The sequence below is a fragment of the Calliphora vicina genome, chromosome 4 (genome assembly GCF_958450345.1).
Source record: "Calliphora vicina chromosome 4, idCalVici1.1, whole genome shotgun sequence".
In the NCBI taxonomy this organism is placed as follows: Eukaryota; Metazoa; Arthropoda; class Insecta; order Diptera; family Calliphoridae; genus Calliphora; species Calliphora vicina.
In genome coordinates this window covers 79,213,828-79,234,151 of record NC_088783.1, presented here as the reverse complement: position 1 = coordinate 79,234,151, position 20,324 = coordinate 79,213,828, and the positions used below count along the sequence as shown (strand labels likewise).

Below are 20,324 nucleotides of genomic sequence, written 5' to 3'. Positions count from 1 at the left end.
ATCTTTAAATGAACTTAAGCTAGCAGAACGGGCTGATAGTTTGGGTCATAGGGGTACCAGGCGAGTCCTCATATGACCTTAACTTTTATTTGGCATTCCGCTATGATACGCCAGAGAAAGAATTCGTACTTGGATTGAACCTGAATTCGGCCAACATTGAGCTAACTTATTAGACCTCTAATCCAGACATAGATCTCGAAGGTTGCTATCGGAAGTTGAAAACACTTACTTTAATATTTATCGTACATTATGGTCTCAAATATAAAAATTTTGCTTTAGGTATTGTTAAGACAAAACAGTGCATATTTTCCGATATGCTCGATGAGACCTTTGAGCAAGTGCTTTGTGACTATCCAATATTGGCGTCGTGCGGAGAAAATTGGGACGAAAGAGCCTTAATGGCCCTTGGATATATTTTGGTCTCTCATCAAGCAAAGTAATTGGCTTCAAACGAATGAGTTTAGGGCTGCACAAAACAGTCCCACTAATAATAAAGAAATACTTTGAAGGTCCCAACCAAGTCACTTTCTGAAAATAGCTGCCTAATCTAATAATCTAACATCTTAATAAAGATCGTTATCCATTTGACTCACAGTTTAATTTTAAAAAGATCCCATATTATTTGAAAATTCTTTAGCCTGTAGTAATATTTATTTCAAATACAAAGTAATTTAACAAATTTTATAAAACCACATTCCTTAATAATTGCTTTAAAAATTGATACTGAAAAAAAAAATTCACAGACAATTTCTCACTGTCCCCTTAAAATATGATTCACAATAGAACAATTCATTTGAAAGATTTGAAAAATGTTCATATGTATAAAAACAATTTAACTCATTGTCAGTTTGAGAAAGCACAAAAACAAAATTTCGTTTTTCTACAAATTTCGATTTTTTTTTTTGTGTAGATTCGGTTTAAATTTAATAGAAAATTTTTAAAAATAAATTAAATCCTTTAAATATACACATTTACACACAGATGTCTAATTGTCGCAAAATGTGTGTAGCTGCTTTTAGAAAAGAAAATCAAAAAAATTATAAAACTGAAAGCGCGTGGTTTCTTTATTTAACCAAGCTGGTACCTTAAGATGTGGGAGGGGATATTGTAGTTACCATGAGAGATTTGTAACACAAAGTCTCAATCAAAGTCAACTTTGTATTGTAGAAATCTAGTATATTAGAGCTAATACTCAGAGAAGTGGTTGACTAATTGGATCTTGAGTTAAAGAAATAAGTTAATTGCTACTCACTCAATAAGTTGCCATCTCTGTAATTCGGTATTTTGAAATATTGAACAAGATGTCAAATATTTCAAAATAAAAGACTGAAGGAATAAATAAAGTTTCATTACCTTGATATTGCTATTCTTTGCCTTTTTCTAAGTGTGTTATCTTAAAGCAGGGCATTTTAAATTCGCCGTAAACCAGCAAATCTAAAACTTTTACTTATTTCTTTTTGTAAATTTAGACAACAAAAATAAAATGTTTTTGGCTCGTTTAATACTTGTAATAACGAAAAAAACTCACTAAAAGCATAAAAATAAATATCAAGTGCAACATAATCATGAAAAACGCAATAAAATTTCACCAATTGCGCAATACGCGTGTAAAAATTTATAACAAAAAATCGACTAAACGCTCCAAAATTTGCCATAATTTTAAACAATAAAAATATTCCTACAATAAGCTTGATAAGAATGCTGTAAATTTACAATTTTCCAACAAAAGAACCCTTAATAGTTTTAATAATTTATTAACACCAATAATTTTGTTAAAATCTAAAATTTCTTATAATTCCTTATGACGTTTCAAATGGCTGCTCTGCTCTTTGTTTTCATTATTTGAAATAATAGAGACGAGTGAGTACTTAAAACAATTGTCTACCCGTGTGGTAAGTTTTCTGCTCCCCCAGTTTTAGTAAATGTTTAGTTTTCTTATTATTATAAATTGTATTTGAAATGTTTAAAATATTATTTATGTTGTTTTTTTTTTGTTTTGTTCAAGTATTGAGTACTGCAACTGCGTAAATAATTGAATTTATTATTATTCTTTTTTTTATACAATTTTCTATTTTGTTTCTATTTTTTGTTTTGTTTAATTTTTACTACCACAGGTGGTAGTTGTACGTTAAATAAAGTTTTCATTTATTATTCATACGTTTTGTTTATCAAATATTTAACAATTTAAAATGTTAATTTATACTAGTATAAACAATTAAATACAGCAAATTTGTTATTACGGCTGCTAGGAAAAAAAATTGTTGTTTAGAAAAATATGAAATTAACAGAAACTATAATGTGTGCTTTTGAATTCTGTAAAATTTTTTAAATGGAAAGAAGATTCTTGATTCTCAATATCGAAATTGCCTCTGGAATACCTAGAAATTCACTCTAGTGAAGACCGACGGAGTTGGATCTAAAATTTCAAATAATTTGTAGCTAATCGAGTTCAAAAGTTTACGGAGGGCGTCAAAAATTCATCGATTAACAACAAATTCGGTTGTCACACTAAATCAATTTCCTCTGAGTGCTTGGTAAAAGTTTGTTAGGTTAAAAGACGATGACACCTCAGAGATTGAAAATTTCCTTATTGTTAACCTGAATTTAAAGGTACAGTTTAGTCACCCTTCCATCTTTTGAGGCAAGTTTTGCTAGCATATATTAATTCTAACAACCTCATAAACATCTGATTGTAAACTGTTGCATATGTTCCTAAGTCCAAAGCTATGTTTAATCCCCAAATTCTCACAGAAAACTCTTATTCTCTTGAACCCTCAGTAAATACCTCAAAAGCTTCAATATTATGATTCCTAGTTATCTCGAACATGAGTGTCTGGTTCTTCTAATATTAAGCTGATCATGCTGTCTCCATCTCAATTAAGTCCTAAGGGGCATATAATTTGATTTAAAGATGAAAGAAATCGATTTCCAGTAGTCTACACTTTACCTGGTAACGCAAACGCCGTTCTAGATAGTTGGATTTGAAGGGTAGTGTACTTTAGAAGTACACTTCCATTCGAAGAAATATAGGATCCATTGTGATACCATTAAGAAATATAACTCGGTGTGAACTTAATGTAAAGAGAAGAAATGAAATTGGAGAGAAAAAAGAAAACAGTCAGATGCCATATAAGTAATTAAAGTGCAAAACCCAGTACAAAGAAAGAAATAAGAAAAAAAATAGCCAGCATTCCCCTGATAAAACCTAGTAGATTTCCTAGATCATATCTAGCTACAATCTTTCCCCTAGCTATTTTTTCCTGAGACTCTATAGTCTAGGACAGTTACACAAAATATGTTCCACTGTTTCTAGTTCCTCAATATTCTACAGAAGTCCTGTCTGCCCACATCCCATTTACCAATGAAGGTTCCAATTGACGGTTATTACTCCTACTAAAGACCTGACCCTTTTCCTATCCAACCCAATTAGTGTGCTGGTTGCCTTTGCATCTAACTTTGGCCAAATAGCCCTGGACACCCTACAATCCGTCCTACTACACCAGGATTGATTCGTAAAGTCTCGGAATTTTTTGAGGATAAACCTATATTAGTGACATGTAGGAGGTTTAACTTCCCAGATCCGAACCCCGTCTGGCCAGTTCAAATGCTATCTCATTCCCCTGTATGTTACAGTACCCTACTGAAGACCTGAGACTTTTCCTATCCAACTCAATTAGTGTGCTGGTTGCCTTTGCATCCAACTTTGACCAAATAGCCCTGGACACCTTGAAATCCGTCCTTCCACACCAAGATTGGTTCGTAGAGTCCCGGAATCTTTCGAAGATCAATCTATAATAGTGACATGTAGGATGTTTAACTTCCCAGATTCGAACCCTGTCTTGTCAGTTCAAATGATATCACATTCCCCTGTAAGCTACAGTGCCCTGGTACCCAACACAATCTGATTGTGTATTAATGCTTCTAGAGCCCTCTTACAATTCAGCACTATGCTCGAGTGTACCATATGGCATTTTCTCTACAGACCCCGCTGTGACGTGTGCAGTTATCAAGTCTGTTGCTTTCCAGATCGTTAGGATCTTTGCTTGGAAGATGCTGCATTCGTCTGGGAGTCTGTATGACACTTATGTTCTCATCTACTATATAAACTCTGGGTCTCGTACCATATTCCATTTTGGATCCATCAGTGAAAACTGCACCCCCTTCAAGCAACTCAATTGGAGATGAAATACCGAAGTCTAAAGTCGTTATCCTATGGTTCAAAATCCTAGTAGGGATGCTTGCCTGTCCAATTAGACCCAGCTCGTACACAATTTTCGTGTGACCTACCCATTTCAGTATTACCAGAGAAGACTCAAAGAATCTAAGCAAGTTTCTAGCAGCGACACTTGCCACATATTCCTCAATTGGTAGTAAGTTAAAAAAAATAACTAAACTACTTTTTCTCATTGCCTCCCACCAAACTATACAACCATGAGTAATAATGGACCTTACAACCGATGTAAATCCAGTTTACTATGCCTGCTCGTTGTCCCGAATTCTTACCAATAGAGTTACAGCAGGTGGAATTGAGACCCCTTTTATGAATAACTTTTGAGGCTTTACAATTTTCAGTGTACTGCGATAACAATATTCTTTAAAGCTTACAATATAGACGTTCGATATCATCTGAGCATATTCTACATATTCCATTGGAACAGAGCTAGCTCTTTTGTTGTGTCTCCAATTTATACTCCTGGTATTTTTTAAAGATCCGTTTCTCCTAATATGCCTAAATTCTAAATGTTTATGGTCACAGAAAGTCAGCCTTCCATATACACATTTTTTTTATTAGATCTGAATGCCCAAAAGGTATAATTTAAGGATTGCAAAGCACTGGAACATCTTAAAAGTTAACTTTGTTAATTAACAAATTGGTGGAAAATTATGACGAGCTTTGTATTACAGATGTGTTCCGCGAATAGAAAAAAGCTTTGACAGATTGGATATGTCTTTAAATTTAAATTCGGAGAATTCATTAATCAATAAAATTTATCCCTGAGGTTTGAATGTCAAAAAGTACTGAAAAAAGCACTGAATTTTCCATCGCTGTTATATTATTGTTAATCATTAACAGTTAACAAAAATATTGCGAAAAATCAATACGAAAAAGTATCTACACTTTCAACATACATACGTTTCTTAGATGGTAAAAAGACTTAATTCAATATTTTTCAACCTGAAACCATTTTGTGGCTTTTAGTTGAAAATAATTTATTAGTTACTACATATTTTTGTTAAGTTCAATTAAATACAACTTGAGGTAGGTTGTCAATTTGGAAATCAAAACAAACCCTAAAAAAATTATCAATATACACAAATCGATACCCTCATATTTACCAAAACATGTTGTTATATAATACATATGTATATAAGAATAAATGTAAATTAGACTGCTGCAAAATTTGTTGGAAATGAATAAAACTACCCTTTTAGAATAATTTCTGTTATTGCAAAAAATAATCGTTAAAACATGTTGAATGTAACGAATGCTTTCGTTAGCTTTCTAAGCAAAGGAAATTTTATGCTGATAAACAAAATTAGCAAAAGATCCGAAGGTTCATTGGCACATTGTTTCCAAAGCCATTAAACAGTATAAAGAAGACTGACTGAACATTGAAAGGAAATTTGGAACAGAAAAAAAAAAAGATCCAACAGATATTATCGAACAACTCTTTCGAAGAGCACCGAACTTTTCTATCAGAAAAGCATCTCTTAAAATTAAATGCTCTGATTCTTTTGTGCGCACAGCCAAAGCTAATAAAGTTCAGAAAGTTCTTGATCAAAATGTGTTAAAGTACTTAGAAGCAAAAGAACGAGCGAAAAATTTGGGCGCTACGAACAAAGTCCCCAATGAACAAAGTCCCCAAACCACAAATGAATTAAAACCCCACAATTAAGGGCTTAATTCATTATGAATTAAAACCCTAAATGAAGTAATTCCCCAACCAAAGGAACAAAACCACCAACCAAAATAAAAAAGAAACCGTCTTCGCATATCAAAAACCGACTTGGCCCAGAATGCGCAATGCAAAAAAACTTTTCTGAGCGAAGCCGGTTTTTGATACACCCCAGAGGAGTTCATTTTGCCTCCTATGGGGTGTATCAACAATTGGCTTCGCTCAGAGAAGTTGGTTTGCATTGTGGGCCTTCGGCCGGGCGCGAAAGTTTTCTCCTCTGGAGTGTATTAAAAACTGGCTTCGCTCAGAAAAGTTTTTTTCGCATTGCCGGCCTTCGGCCAAAGATTGTCAACTCAGCAACAGCTGTATCAACTGGAAGTTTTTTACCCAGGGAAGAACTTGCAACAACAGCTTAACTGTTACAACAAAAACAACAACAATTACAGAAATATAGATGGAATGTTCAGCATATAGTGCCTTCATATCCCTGGCCCGATTTTGCATCATGTCACTATGGAAAAAGGCCCTTGAGTAGTATTCAAACAATAATGTCACTGGAGGCAAATCCACCCAACAGTCCAGAACTTCGGCCAGTGGAAAGATATTGGGCTCATGTAAAAAAACGAATTAAAGAACACAGTATGATTTTAACCCTCTAACCGGCCAATTTTATTTTGAGGTAAAAAAATATGCCAGATTATTGTTTGAATAAAAAAAAATACGTTGGAATAAAAAAAAACAAGAGACAAGTGCACGTTCATATTTATCACAATAAGTAAATTGTTTGTCTCTTTACACATATTTACCGTTATAACGGGAGAAATAAGTAAATAAAGCAGCATTACATACATTTAACATACCTCGCCTAAAGGCAGCCTTGCCGGTTAGAGGGTTAAGCGTAAGTGGACCACGCTTAAAATCGTACTGTGTTCTATAAGTTTTAACGGAAGCAACTATAAAATCTTTAATGAGAGGATTTCCGGAAAAAGTGGATAAATTTTAATGGCAGGGTAGAAAATGCATTCCAATTTGCCAATTGTCTAAAATTTTAGTATTCAGTGATATTCTTTGAATTATTACAAATAAATTATAATAAAAATGAACTTAAGCCTAATTAAAAATTTACATTCAAATTATATGATTAAAAAACTTTAAATTTTTGGAAAAATCTACAAAAGTTTGAATATATTTGGACTTACACCATCATTTCATATAGGGCATTTTATATTGAAATGAATTTAACTTTTATTTTGAGTTGGAAACATCTATAAAATTTATTTGGGGCCACCCTAATTTACATATGAATGTATATGATAACATAGTTGTCCTTATTTCAAACTGCCAGACAGACAGACAGTTGGTTTTTTGTTACTTCATTTATTTATTTAATGTTTTTGCACATTTCAAAAAACTAGAGTGTTGTGGTGGTCATTTAAGGCTATTGACCTTTTCATATACAAAATTTAAATTTTAGAACCCTTTTTATAAAACCAAAGGGGTTTTTGTTGTTGTTCTTGTACTAGTGTTCCTGTGATAACTTGTTAAACAATCACAATCACTTTTTTTTGTTGTCGTTTTTGTCTCTTTACCAAACAAAAAAGCTTTTGATAATAAAGTGCGGGTAGTTCTGGTCCTTGTTGTCGTATTATAAAGAACCCAAAAAACGGGTTTATTTTATAAAAAAAAGATATGGCAAGGGAAAAGAAAGCCCTGAAGACTAGAAAGAATATGCAAAAGTTGGCAACTCCCTTTTTGTTGCATTTTCTCTGCTGAGAGATTTACAACAACAACACTAAATGTATGTGTGTATAATGAAATGCAACATTGTTGCCTAAAGTTAACGGTAAATATTTGATGTTTGTTTTTTGTTGTTTTTTTTTTTTTGCTCTGTATTCTGCCAGACATGTTTAAAACAAAACAAACTAAAACTACAAGCTAAAACAATTAAAATGTAATTGTCAATTTTAATGAGTATGAGAGTCAGAGATGGATAATGAAACAGGGATGGTAAATGTAATTTTCAATATTGTTCAAAATTTAATAAAAATAAGTACATACTCTTTTACTGTAATATTGTGGTAATATGAAGTAAAACTTTATAAAAAATTATTCATATTCAGTTTTCAAATTTTTAATTCAAATGTAAAGAATATTTTAAACTGTACTTAATCTTACATTAGACTGCAATAGTTTTGGAATAGGTACGGTACGAATAATACTTTTGAAATTTTACCAACAAAAATTACAATTTTCCATAGATACCTACCAAATATTGAAAACATTAAATGGATTTTTTTTTCATTTATCAATTAATAATATTATTAATGGCAAAATTTGTTTTATTAAATTTAATTATGGCATTTCAAGCGGTTAGTGCGGTCCTTAACATACATAAATTAATAGGCTTGCGAAAAAAATATATATTTTTTTTTTGGTAATTTTTTTGCTTTGTTTACATTTTTCTTTGTTTTGTTTATATTAAAATATTATATTACACTGGCATGCTTTTTCTACATGAGCCCAATGTTTATTATTTTTTATTTTTGTTCTTCTTTCACTTCTCAGCTCTTTTCTACCAACTACTACCAACAAAAAAAAATCAAAACATTTTCGCAATTTTTGCAAAAAAAAAAAAAAAGTTCTAAAAAAAAATCACCGAAAAATTGCATTAGCAAAGCAAGTATTATATTTTTGCTTGTCTGTATACAAAACACACTCTTACAATTATTTTACTTTTGTTTTGATTTATTTTTACTCGATATGATGGTTGGTTGTTGCTGGTGTGTATAAATTTGTATAATTTTAAATAAAAACCCGCGCGAATTTCACAATAATTCTTGGTTCTTGTGTTTGGTCATTATTCGTTGTGTTGTCGTCTTCTTCATGTTTTGTTATTCTATCTCGTTCTAAACATTTCACAAATTGTAGTCATCGCAAAAATACAAAAACAAAAAGTAAATAAATAAACTTTAACCAATTTGCTATGTATAGAAAAGTGCATTTTGAAACATGTACCTATGTATTTGTTTCTATTTGTTATGAAATTTAATTTGAAAATTTTGAAATTAACTGAGAAAGCTTTTAAATTATTTCGACTCACTTTTCTTTCGATATCGATAAACAGGCAATAATTTTGAATGCTTCTTTTTTTATCGCTCATTACTTAATGAAAATTGTCAAAACTAACTTATGAAATCCATTCTTAATCCCAGTCTCTAATATTCAGTCCAATCCAGCAAAAGAGTACATTTCGAAATATGAACAAGTAAGAAAATTATATTCGGCTATGCCGTATCTTAAGGAGTGAAATTGAAAAAATCGTAACATACATACATAAATCTTAATTTGATTTTTTGTTTTTATTTGATTGAAATTATTATTACAACTTACACAAATTATTATTTCTATGGTTCTAATCAATGAACCTTTTCAGGAAACCCTTCCATTCAGGTTTTTATGAAGCTTTCTGTCACTTTGTTCGAACAGGTAGTACATCTCAGTTTAAAATCTACCACACTTTTGGACACTGTTTTTGTGCTCTTCAATTATATTTTAACAAAAGCTCAGTATCTCTCCACTGGCCTTGGCTCCAGGCAGTTTGGAGGATTTAGCTCTCTTGGTACAAATACCACATTATTGTTCTTGTACCACTCAAGACCTTGCCTACCATAGTGACAGGAGGCCAAAAATAAGTGGCCACATTTAGAAGTCTTATGAATGGATTCATCCTCTTTTGTAAACATTCCTTGATGTAAATTCCGCTATTTAAAGAGCCCTTTGTAACAAATGTTTGGCTTCTTTTGCCGCAACTGCATATTGCTTAACAAACCAAGAACTTTCGCGAAAATTGTATGCTTTTGGGCCTTGAACTTTTCTACAACATTTCCTCGAGCATCAGCAACATAAAAATATTGATCCGGAAGCTGCTTCGAACTTTCCAGAATATACGTTTGGTCATCCATTAAATTCTTTTATAAAATTTAACTTCAATTTCAGTGCTGTCTGTGGCCTCTAAATTTTTAGCAGTGATCCTGTCAGTAACTTTTTGAGCCTTGTATGTTTTTAAACCTGCATTGGCTTTAACTTTTAGCACCAAATAGTCCGAGTACTGAGCTAATCGGACTGCTTTCCTAACGGATGTGTTGGGAGCTCTTTTGAAAATCCTTGCTATTTATTGGCTTTAGAAACAACATGTGGACCATTCCTTCTAACTGAATCAGGTTTTCTATCAATGGACAGGTTCTTCCGATACTGTTAAATAACATTGGAATCAGTTTGACGGCGGACCTTTGATTGTTTGACCAACTTTTTATAGGATCATGTTGGGTTTTGTTTAAAATATTTAATAATTTTAGTACTCACTTTTTTCTCGTCACTTCTCAAAGGTAACTTGATCAAAAAAAAAAATAAAATAACTAGCTGACCCGGTGCGCTTCGCCACCCCAATTAGAAGAAAGAAATAGTACTTCAAGTCTCACTTTGTGAATATAATTGTAAATGTCTAATTTCATATTTCTGGGTCCATTATTATAGAAAATGCAAAATGTGTTCCTAATTTTAAATTTTTAGGTTTGTTATTATTATAAAATATTCAAAAAGTACCATTGCAATAAGGAATAGTACCATTGATTATCACTTTTAAATTCGCATTCACTAAACCATAACCCGTCAAGTTTGAATTTTAGATTTGTATATCATTTCCTATATTATCAACTAATTTTGTTTCTATAATTCCTAATATTTAATAAATTATCACAAAACCGAAACCGATCGGTTTTTAATTTTTTAAAACCGAAACCGCGGTTTTGAAATTCTTCGATTTTTTGGAAACTCTAGGTCCATTATTATAGGAATTTCAAAAAAGTACCCATGAGAATAAAGAAAAAGTACCACGAAGTATGCCTTTGAATTTTCACTCACTTGGGACCATATACGCCTAATTTCATATATCTATGTCCATTATTACAAAAAATTAAAAAAAGTACCATTCGAATAAAGAAAAAGTACCAAAAAGTCTACCCCTACAATTCTCACTTAGGATCATATATGCTTAATTTCATGTTTCTAAGTTCATTGTTATAGAAAAATCAAAAAAGTACCATTAGAAGAACAAAAAAGTACCTATAGTTCAGTTCACACATTTTGGTACCTAAATATTATACCCTATTCCTAACACTAACTTCACTAAGATGCATATCAGCTAACTTTAATATCTATAAGTGTAATAATTAAAATATTAAAAAAGTACCATTAGGAAAAAAGTACCAATTTCCCTTTTCCTCCTTGAACACCCCTAAAGCTTGAAATTTAAAAATACTCCATTTTGCCAAAATTGTTTATGCTACAGACATGTCTCAAACGATTGAAATCTGTGTGCCCAAGAAAAAATATGTTTTAAAAAAAGTACCAAAATGTTTACCCGGATTTGGCCCAATATACACCTATTCACTCGAGTTCCAAATAACATCCTGTTAGTTAATTTTTGTATGAATCCAGGAGCGAATGTTAAAACAATTATCAAAATTGGCTTAATAATTTCAAATAAAATGTATTCTCCCGATTTTATCCCCTTTTTGGTACCTTTTTTATCCCCATTGTGGTGGTAAAATTTTATTCAAATAAAAATCTGCATCGTGGTGGGAGTTCATAATAAAATATTCGTACCTATGTCTATGTCAAATTATAGAAAAACATATTTTATGAAAAAGTACCAAAAATAAAGACAATTTTTATCCCTTAAGGGTTCGAATTTCCAAAAAGTACCAAACTTATATTTTTTATTTTTTGATAAGTAAATAATGCGATTTAAAATTTGTTTATATGTTTATTGGTTTAAAAGATACATAGGGTGCCAAAAAAGTACCAAAATACAGTTTTTACCCGTTTGCTCCCCTAATAAAGAGTACAAGTACGAGATATATTGAATTTAGGCTAAGTGTTCTAAAATCCCAAAGCTGGAATTTAAAACACTATTTGTCCGAATCTAAAAATATGTGACTTTAATGTTGATCATATTGAAATTTACAAATGTATAATAGGTACTTTTAATGACTTTCGGACTCCCTTTTTCCAACAGGGACCTTCCCAGGTCCTTCCAAACTTAACCAATTTTATATCCAAGTTTTTAATGTAGCCTCAATTTGTTTTCTAATGCACTATATTAGCCTCGATCCAAATGAACATAATCTTAACGTTTCTATTTTTGGGATTTTTTAGACATATTTTTTAGACATATTTTCATAAAAATTATGAAAACTATCTTATTTTCAAAGAAAAAAGTTAAAAATTATCTAAATTTTAGGCCTTATTAGAAATTGATTTTTATTATATTAAAAAACATACCAAATAGGTACCTATTTGCTATTACTACTTGACTACCTACTACTTTGCCTCACTAGAGTTAGGTAGTAAAAAGTCAAGCAAAACCAAAAACAAAAAATACTGTTTACTATTTTTTATTTATCTCCTAAAGCGCAATTCATGCCCAACAACAACAACTAATCTTATACGAATACAAAAACAAAACGTAAACAAATCATTAAAGTTTATTTATATATATTTTTTTTACAATTTAATTAAATCACATGCAACTGCAAATGTTTACTATCAATGTGATTTTAATCATTGTTTTCATTTGTTGTTTTAATTCATGAAATTCACAAATTCTCCAAAAAGCTTTCAAAAGTCTATCTACAGATAGGTACCTAAATATTTCATATAATTTTGCAATACAACGCCAACAAAACAAATATTTCGTTCCATTAGATTTTTTGTATTTCATATAAATTTGTAAAAATTGAGCTTTTTGTTTGGTTCGCATGTAGAAGATTTCATCAATTGTAGTAAATAAAGTATCATGAAAATTAGCTTTTTTTTGTCTGGTTTAAATAATAATTTCTCTCAGTGAATGTTTACTTTTGCATTGTTGGTATTTCACATGTATATGTAGTTTGTGTGAGTGCGAGGAAAACATGCTTTGCTCACTCAGTAATGAAAAGAGAGAGAAGGATAGAAAAAAAGAGGTTTTTATTTGAGATGTAAAGAATTTAAATGAGTGTATTTTGTTATTTTGAGTGCTTTTAGTGATGGGTTGTAAAATTTAGTATTAGTGAAATATTTGAAAATACTACTTTTTGTAAATATTAAGAAATAATGTATTTTGGTTATTTTTATTAATTCTCATTTTGACACTTTACTAAGAAAAAAATCATCAATTTTAATATAAAATACAGCCATCAATACTTAAGCATCAATTGATGTGAGGGCCCATTTTAGAAACATGAGCAAAACAAAATTGCCTATGAAATGTTTATGAAAATATTTTAAAATACGTAGTATACCTATTTGTAAGCTGAGTGCAGTTGATGCAAACTTTAAAAAACGAATTTAAACTAGAAATAAGAAACTGATTTTACAGATTTGCATCTCTTGATCATCCGCAACCAGGTTAATCTTCAGCAATATTGGGTTCTAGCCTAACCCAAGTGTATGTATCACACCGGTAAATAGGAATAATTTTCAGTCGAAAATCACAAAACAGTCTAAATGCACATTTCTAGTTAGTTGGTAAATATCGACTTCTTAACAGCCAGATAGGGCGATCTTCGAGAGCAGGATGTACATATAGAAATATGATAAATAGTATCGTTCTCTATCATGTACCTACCGTATTTTATTTTTACTTTATTATGAAACAAACCAAAATTGGAATACTACGATACAAGCATTAACCCTTTGTCGACCGACGGTACTTATAAGTACCATAACAATAATAAGCTTACAAAATTAAAACAAAACATATTTTGACCCTTTTTGTCCAAAAGTACTTTGAAGTACACTATCAGCTTTGGAATAATATATTTTTTTTGCCTATTGGCAAACTCGCTTATCCAGAATAACGGTGAATTATTTCATTTTCTCATTGTGGTTTTTATTTATGTTGTAATGACAGAAGATACTGTTTCATAAAATACCATAAAATAGACTTGTAATAGAACATTTTATAAAAATTATCAAACTAATCAATATATTAATAAAATTTCCATAAAAATGGTACCAGGTCCCTTTCGGATCCTTGCAGGTCTCTTTGGGTACCTTGCAAATCCTCCACAAAGTTAAAATTTTGTAAATAACTTCCTGAAGTCTTTATTTTCAATATTTTGAAAAAATAAAACTTTTTCAACGATTTAAAGCCTTCGTCCACAAGGGGTTAAATAGAGCTACAGGTGCGTACTGACGGTCTTGAATACAAATGGCGGTAAATTTTCATATTTATTTATTTCATACAGAAAATTGGGTTTATTTACTCGAAGTCACATTATTTAAAAGTTTCATTAGATGAGTAAAGATCTTCCGTCAATTATTCTAATAAATTTTTACACATATAATAAATATTGTCGTATCCTAACCGTCCTTTAGAAAACCAATCCAATTCCTTACGGATTCTTCCATTATGTTTCCAGAGGTATTCATGACCATCAATAGATATCTAAATTGCCATTGAATAGAACAGTCACATAAGTGGAACTGGGATATTAGTGACCGATGCTGGTACAGCAGAGCGGACTGCAAGTAAGACAGGGAACAAATTTTTAATAGGTCAGATGAGGTTACTTTTTGATAAAGCACAGATCTAGATGCAAGGAAGTTGATTACTTAGAGACTATATAAAACATATTATCTATCATTGACTTAAATGTTTGGTCAATCTCTGACTTTTCGATAAATCAATATTCTGACGATAGGATCGCTAAAACATTTGTTAATGTCTCATTCTGCTTGAATATTTGTTAATGTTCATTCTGCTTCTCTAAGCTGGGATGTAATTTCAAAAAAACAAAGTACCGCTTATATTATTTCAGACCACCCAAGTAGCCTCCCTTCGGAATATGAAAAACTGATGCTGGTACTGTTGTGGTATACCTACGGTCATAAATTCGATCTTGTAAAAGCGATCGTGAAACGCCATATCTATGCTAAATCATAATGTACAGCTGTATTCAAAATAATAGGAGTGGTGTTTGCCAATATTTTGATAAGATAAAGTTGATGGTCCAATAATTTTAAATCCAAGCTATATTATAACATACAAAATGTTAATAAAAAAACGATTAAACCTAAAGTTTTAATTATTTTTTATTTGATTGAAATTATTATTACAATTTACAAAAAATATTATTTATATAGTTCTAATCAAGAGTGATGAATTTATGAACCTTTTCCGGAAACCCTTCCATTAAGGTTTTTATAGTGTTTTCTGTCACTCTGTTCGAACACATAGTTCATCACCGTTTAAAATTTACCACACTTTTGGAAACCTTTTTTGTGCTCTTCACTTCTATTTTAACAGCAGCCCAATATCTCTCCACTGGCCTTAGCTCCAGGAAATTTGGCGGATTTGCTTCTCTTGGTACAAATACATACCACATTATTGTTCTTGTACCCCTCAAAACCTTGCCTACCATAGTGACAGGATGCCAAATCATGCCAAAAATAAGTGGACATATTAAGAAGTCTTATGAGTGGAAGCATCCTCTTTTGTAAACATTTGTTGATGTAAATTTCGGTATTATTTTTCCCGCAACTGCATATTGTTTGCCATACTAAAAACTTTTTGGAACAATTTTCTGCTTTCGGGTCCTAAACTGTTCTACAGCATTTCCTCGACAACATAAAAATATTGACCCGGAAGATGCGAACAATTTTCCAGATCATACGTTTCGTCATCCATTATGCAGTAGGTATATTTTTTTTTTATAAAATTTGACTTCAATTTCCGTGTTCCACTCTTTGGCCTCTAAATTTTTAGCAGTGATCCTGTCAGTAACTTTTTGAGCCTTGTATATTTTAAAACCGGCATTGGCTTTAACTTTTCGTACCAAATAGTTCGAGTATTTAGCTAACCGGACTGCTTTCCTACCGGCGGTGTTGAGAGCTCTTTTGTAAATGCTTTTTAATTATTGGCTTTAGAAACATCATGTGGATCATTCTTTATACCTGAACCAGGTATTCTATCAGCAGACAAGTTCTCCCGATACTGTTTAATTACATTGGAATTACTTTGATGACAGATCTTTGATTGTTTGGCCAACTTTTTGTAGGACCAAGTTGGATTTTGTTGAACATATTTAATTATTTTAGTACGCACTTTTTTCTCGTCACTCATTTTAATCAGATTAACAACAAATGAACATAATTGACATTAAACATAATAACTGGCATATTTTTCAAATGTAACTTGATCAAAAATAAATCAAATAATACTTGTGTTAAACGTTTTAAGGAAAAACGTGTGTTAAGGGTTTTTCAATCTTAATGCTCAATAAATCTAAATCCGAATTTGGATATATGGACAACTTTCTTTAATTGTCCTCATGTGAATGTCAGTCGTCAGTTTGAACTCATGTGAACGTCAGTCTTTTTTATATACGGCAGCTAGGACAAAAGCTTAAAAACTGGAGGCAATTATTATAGGTTTTGAAATTATGGATCAATTTCAATGGGATACTTCCTTGCACCAAAATATAAAAAATCATCACAAAACAGTGAATGGTATGAAAAGTTAATAATAGATTTTCGACTTTTCGATCAACCATTTTCATTTCGATTTTTACATTCGATTAATCAAACCCAATAATCGTTTTTTTAATAATCGACCTGTATTTTTGGGAACTATAGCAAATAACACATATACGCTATAATTACGGATTAAAATCATATTTTGGAAGAGTATTACAATTCCTTTATGTTGAGGTGCTCATTTTATAAACCGTATCGGCAAACATTTGACAACAAATTTATGGAAAAAATTTCGTAGCTCATTTTATAAAAATTTGAAAAAATTTCGCATTAAAAAATGAGATCCTAAGTGAATATTTTCCAATGTCAGCTGAAGATTAATATATTGCAAATTTTAATGAAAGCAAAAAACGTAGACAATACTAAAAATTCCGGAATTTTTCTATTTCGATTAATCGTTATCAAAAATCGATTTCAGCATAAAAATCGGAGTATATAATCGATCACGAAATAATCGTTTTTAGACCCTGATAATTTCGACCATAACCGTAATCGATTTACCATTCACTAATCACAAAGTATAACATCGCCAGATCGATTCAGAAAGTGGCTGCTTTACCCCTTCAAACAGTTTTATTAACTAACCGTTTGAGTTATAAAACCATAACCTTACCTTTGCATAGATTTTTCCTTTTAATATTCTTCAAGAAATCCCTTAATAAAATAAAAACTAATTTCTGGTTGCCTGTCTTTTCCCTCAATCATCTTCTGTCTTTTTTAGTTTTGACTCTGCTCAACAAACAAAATCAACCAACATCTACTCATTTTCGAGTAATAAATTATTTTACTAATAAATTCCGTTACTCTCTTCGACAAGTAAAAAAACCAAAATCACTCTTTGTTTTGTTTATGTTACTCAAATGCTCTCTATCTCAAAATACCCGGCATTTTATAAGCTGCTAATGTAAGGAACTAAATATCAAAAAGAAAAAAAAAACACAGAAGAAAAAACTATATAGTAAAACAAATGAAATAGTAAAGCAGAAAAAAAAACAAATATCTTTAATATTCTGTTGTGCTCTGTCCGCTCTTGTTATGGTGGTTGTTGTTGTTGCTTGTGTGTGGTATGTATGCATGGGTATGTATGAGTGTAAATGAGTTTTATTAAAATTGTCTTTTTCACCAAGTACAACACTACACAACACTGCAGTCAGACATTATTAGATTTTTGTTGTTCACACAGTGTTGTCGAGACGTTTGGTTATAGACAATTTTTGGCGCGTTCATTTAAACACTTCACTTTGGGACTTTCATGTGAACGGTCGTCTATAGTTCAATAAAATTTGAACTTACACAGAAAGAAGAAAAAAAGTTGAAATTAAGAAAGAAAAACAGTATAAAAAAAAAATACTTTTTTTTTATACCTATACACATATTTATATATAAAAAAGAGACATTAGTCGTTGCTTTTTAGTTTATTATGATACGCGCGCTCAGAGCTCAAATATAAATTCTAAGAGGGAATTTAAAAAAAAAATATCCAACAACTACACAAAATAAAAGAAGTGCAAAGTGGAAAGAATTATAACAACACAAGTCAAAACTTAAATTATTAAACAACAAACTTAAACAGAAAGAAATCATTTCCTTTTCAAACACAAACCCAATCACACAATCGTCAACGCAACAGCGCGCACGGTGGATTTACGCGTAAAATTAATTTTAAAGAAAATTCGTTGTATTGATTTAAAAAAAAAGAATAGCGTTCGGGAAAATTTGAAAAACAAATTTTAAATTGCAAAGAAAGTTTGAAAAAGTGTAACAAAAATAAAAAAAATAAAAATAGTTTCGTTTTGGAACAAGTTGGTCATGCAGTTTTTGACAAACGAACCAACCAACAATATTTTATTTACAACAAATAATACAACAACGTTAAGCAATTTTTTGCAATTTTCATTATTTATAAACATCAACAACGGCAGCAGCAACAATTTGCTGGCATCAAATATTTATAAAAAAAATTCCCAAATTATTTTTAATTTACAACCAAGAATATTTTTATTTAAATAAAATTCTACTGAAAAGAAATTCTAAATTGAAAAATCAACCCAACCCAACCAAATTGAAATTTTTGGTCAAGGCAAAAATTTAACTTTTTTGCTCTCAGTGTATTTTAATTGTTTTGTGTGAGTTTACCGTTAAAAATTGTAATTAACTACAACAACAAAATTAAAGTTACCAAAAAAAAAATTTCCTTTTTGAAAATCTCTAAACAAAGAGAAAGAGGAATTTTGGCTGCCAGAAAAAAAGCACTAAAAAGGATTGCAAAAATTTGTTGAAAATTAAATTGAAATTAGTGCCTGGTTTATTAAAAGTAAACTGCTGCTGAAAATACATACCTACTACCTATACAGATTTATAAAATAAAAGAAAAATTTACATAAAAAGTCTTTTGAAAAAAGACCGTGTGCAGTGCTTTATAATATTTACTACATTACCCAGCTGAAAAGAAAGATAAAGATTTGAAATCTTAAACAAGATATTGAAAATAAGAAATTATAAATTTGACAAAATAATATTTTGACCTACCTACAACTCTAACAAACTTAAGAAGGATTATATTATATTTCTTAACGACAAACAAATTGGATTTAAATAAAAACTAAGACACAGAAAAAAGGTAAATATTTTATTATTAAGAAAAATTGTAAAAATATTTTTTTTTTAAAAAATCGGTTAAAAAAAATAATTTTTTAAAAAATTAGTATCTGTTTAAAATGCTCGATTTTTTTTTCTTAAAAAATTATATTCGTAAATTATGTTATTCAGTATGGCTTTATTCGTATTCATATGTAGATTTATGGTGTGAATAGAATAATTGGTTTATTTTCGATTTTTAAAAATCAAAAAAATAGTTTTTTATACTAGGTATCTCTATCTGTAACGTTTAGATAATTTGAATTAGATTATTTTTTACTATTTTTGAGTATTTATAATTTTAAAATTTTTTAAAAATTTAATATTTTTTGTTAAAAAAAATATGTTTAAATTTTCAAATATGTACAATTTTTGAAAATTTCATATTTTGTTAAAAAAATAATTTTTTTTTAAATAAATTTTTTAAATATTTAAATTTTTCAATATTTTTCAATTTCAATATTTTTCAATTTTTTTTTCCGAAAATTCCTATATTTTATAGGCTTAAAATTAAATAAATGATTTTCTTAGTTTTATAGATTTTAGATTAGCTTAAAAAATATTTATTTTTCATTTACCTTTCATTCAATTAAAATTTTCAAAAAATCTTAAATTAAAATTTTTAGAGTTTTGAAAATTTTGTAAATACCTACCTACAATTTAAAAATATTAATTTGTACCTAAATATTTCAAATATTTAAAAAATTCTACAAAAATGCATATGCATACCTATTTAATTTTGTAATATGCTTTTTGTTACCTTTAAATCACTGTGCTTTATTAAAAATACTTTAAATTCTAACGGTATTTAAAATAGCTTTAAAGAAAACACCAAAAATACCTTATAACAACAACTACCTACAACAATTTTAGCTTTTGAAAAAAAAAATGTAAACAAATCATTTATTAATTTTCTCTTAAGAGTCAATCAACTCTTTATTTTTAACACAATTTTAACAACAAATCAAAACAAAACTTATTAAAATATTACTTTTTTGTGGTTTCTTTTTATTATAGTTTTTGTTTATCTGTATTTAAAACAGGGCTTAAAAATCAATAATGTTGCGCTCAAACAGCTTTAAAGTCTAATTTGTAGTACCCAAAAGTATTATATTTTTAAATAATGAAGATGAAATTATGTAGTTCTAAAATTTGTTACCACAAATCTTTATCATTATTCAATTTTATATTGGTAGAAAAAGAAAAAATTCT

At 30.0% G+C, this 20,324-nt stretch overlaps 1 protein-coding gene across 2 annotated transcripts in view; it reads left to right on the top strand.

Annotated features, from left to right (window-relative positions):
* Myc overlaps positions 1 to 20,324 on the top strand; it is a 60,116-nt gene that overhangs the window by 11,932 nt on the left and 27,860 nt on the right. The window contains exon 1 of one of the 2 annotated variants that reach the window (XM_065506638.1): positions 17,599 to 19,095. The exons of the other annotated variant lie outside the window; for it this stretch is intronic. The gene's annotated coding sequence lies outside the window, so the exon portion shown is untranslated. Of the gene's footprint in view, positions 1 to 17,598; positions 19,096 to 20,324 lie in introns of those variants that run through there. 2 annotated transcript variants of the gene reach the window in all.